Below are 3,093 nucleotides of genomic sequence, written 5' to 3' on the forward strand. Positions count from 1 at the left end.
AACAAAAAAAAAAAAGAATGAAATAATGCCATTTGCAACAATGTGGATGGACCTAGAGATTATTATACTAAGGGAAGTAAGATAAATATAAAGGCAAAGATAAATATCATATATCACTTATATGTGGAATCTAAGAAAATGATACAAATGAACTTATGTACAAAAGAGTAACAGACTTATAGGCTTCAAAACCAAACTTATGGTTACCAAAGGGGAAGAGGAGGAGGGATCAATATGGAGTTTGGGGGTAACAGATACACACCACTACATATAAAATAGAGAAACAACAAGGACCTAGTGTTTTAGCACCTGGGACTGTACTCAATATGTTATAATAACCTGCTTTTCCTGTGGAAGCCACCAGATTGAGCGGAGTGTGGCCTTCTCCTCTCCTCACCATGGCGGGTACCCATCCATGGATATCGGTGTGCTCCGAAAAGGGGGAGTCATCTGGCAAAAATGTCCTTTTGCCTGCTGTGTTCAAGACTCCCATTTGACCAGATATTGTTAACTTTGTCCACACCAACTTGTGCAAAAACAACAGACGGCCCTATGCTGTCTGTGAATTATCAGGTCATCAAATCAGTGCTGACTCTTGGGGTACTGGCAGATCTGTGGCTCAGATTCCCAGGGTTCAAAGTAGCGAGACTCACCGTTCTGGCCAGGGTGCTTTTGGAAATAGGTGTTGTGGGGGCGGCATGTTTGTGCCAACCAAGACCTGGTGATGTTGGCACCTCAGAGTGAATACAACACAGAAGTGATATGCCACCTGCTCTGCACTGGCCGCAATTGCCTTATCAATGCTGGTCATGGCTAAAGATTATCATCTAGAGGAAGCTCCTGAACTTTCTTTGGTGGTTGAAGGCTACAAGAAGACCATGGAGGCTGTTTTGTGTCTCAAGATACTTAAGGTCTGAAATGATATAAAAAAAGGTCTATGCCTCTCAGAGAATGAGAGCTGCCAAAGGTTAGATGAAAAACCATCACTGTATCCAGCACATGGGACCCTCCATCACCAATAATGAGAACGGTGGTATCATCAAGGCCTTCAGAAACATCCCTGGAATTACTCTGCTTAATGTGAGCAAACTGAACATTTTGAAACTTGCTCCTGGTAGTCATGTGGGATGTATCTGCATTTGGATGGGAAATGCTTTCTGCAAGTCAGATGAGCTGTATGGCACTTGACATAAAGCAGCCTCCCTCAAGAGTCACTACAACCTCCCCCACGCACAAGATGCTCAATACAGACCTTAGCAGGATCTTGAAAAGCCAGAGATCTAAAGAGCCCTCTGAACACCATGCAATAAGATTCATCAAAGAGTCCTAAACAAGAATCCACTGAAAAACCTGACAATCATGTTGAAACCAACCCCACAGGCAAAAGTCATGCACTGGAACATCATTCTTCACCAGGCCAAGAACCACAAAATTTGGACGAATAGGACAGCAGCAGCACTAGGAGCCAAATCAGATGAGAAGAGTGTTCGAGGCAAGAAGCCTGTAGTGGGAAACACAGGAAAGAAGGCTGTTGGTGTTAAGGAGGTGAAGAAGACTTTGGTGGGTAAAAAAGCTGCAAGGGCCAAGAAAGTGAAGTGAAATCGCTCAGTCGTGTCCAACTCTGCAACCCCATGGACTGCGGCCTACCAGGCTCCTCCATCCATGGGATTCTCCAGGCAAGAATACTGGGGTGTGTTGCCATTTCCTTCTCCAGGGAATCTTCCCGACCCAGGGACTGAACCCAGGTCTCCTGCATTGCAGGCAGACACTTTAACCTCTGGGCCAAAGAACTCTTAAGGACCAAGAAACCAGCAGCTAAAAAGAAGCCCACAGGAAAGAAACCCACCATAGAGGAAAAGAAGGCTACTGCATAAACTTCAATTTGTTTATCCTGTAAAGGTCAAATCATTTTAGACAGCTGATTTTGAATAAAGACCTGATCAAAGAGGCAGTAGGAAAAAATATCTTATAATAACTTTAATGAAAAAGAATCTGAAAGAGAATATATAAGGGAGGAGCCAAGATGGCGGAGGAGTAGGACGGGGAGACCACTTTCTCTCCTACAAATTCATCAAAAGAATAACTGAACACAGAGCAAACTTCACAAAACAACTTCTGATCGCTAGCTGAGGTCATCAGGCGCCCAGAAAAGCAGCCCATTGTCTTCGAAAGGAGGTAGGACAAAATATAAAAGATAAAAAGTGAGACAAAAGAGCTAAGGACGGAGATCCGTCCCGGGAGCTCTTAGGCGGCATTGCTTGGGGTAGGGTCCGGGCCTGAGTGCCCTGAGGACAATCGGAGGGAGCTTCTGTGAGTTGCCAACTTGAACTGTGGGAGACCAAAGGAGAGAGAGTAAATTAGCCGGCCCGAACACACTGCCGGCCGTTCGCAGAACAAAGAGACCGAGAAAGTCCAGAGAGGAGCTCGCAGGCTGCGGACTGGCCCAGCCCCACCGGAGGCAGGAGGCAGGGGGGAGGGGAAGGTCGCGGCGAGACACAGGGCGCAGGCACCCGACCGGCGCGGGCGGGGACTGGGGCTGGGGACGCGGAGGGCAGAAGGCGCGCGCACCCGACTGGCGCCAGCGGAAACTGAGACTGGGTCCGCGGAAGGGAGGGGGCGCGCCACACCTGGGGAGAGTGCGCCCACCGAGCCCCTGGCTGCCTGGACCGCTCTGACGGGGAAGGCACTGAGAGCGGGCGCAGCTTTTCCTTCCGTGCTTTTGTGGAACACCCGAGGGCTGGAACCTCGCGCAGCGCGGGGCGCGCTCCATATAGAACAGCCGGGAGCCTGAGCAGCGCAGACGGAGAGAGCAGCGTCAGCCCCTCCTGGCAGCCCCAGCCCATCCCCGCGGCGCAAGCCCCTCCCCGCGGAGCGACGGAACTAGCTACCTGAATAAGAGTCCACCTCTGCCCGCCTGTGTCAGGGAGGAAATGAGGCTCTGAAGAGACCGGCAAACAGAAGCCAAATAAACAAAGGGAACCGCTTCAGAAGGGACTGGTGCAACAGATTAAAATCCCTCTAGGAAACATTGACTACACCGGAGGAGCCTGTAGATATCGAGAAGCATAAGCTGGAACGAGGAGCTATCTGAAA

General features: G+C 49.4%; 1 pseudogene; it reads left to right on the forward strand.

Moving 5' to 3' along the window:
* Positions 1 to 398: 398 nt before the first annotated feature.
* On the forward strand, positions 399 to 1,874 carry LOC133052234 (large ribosomal subunit protein uL4-like; annotated as a pseudogene).
* Positions 1,875 to 3,093: the final 1,219 nt, after the last annotated feature.

Source organism: Dama dama, chromosome X (genome assembly GCF_033118175.1).
Source record: "Dama dama isolate Ldn47 chromosome X, ASM3311817v1, whole genome shotgun sequence".
Lineage (NCBI taxonomy): Eukaryota > Metazoa > Chordata > Mammalia > Artiodactyla > Cervidae > Dama > Dama dama.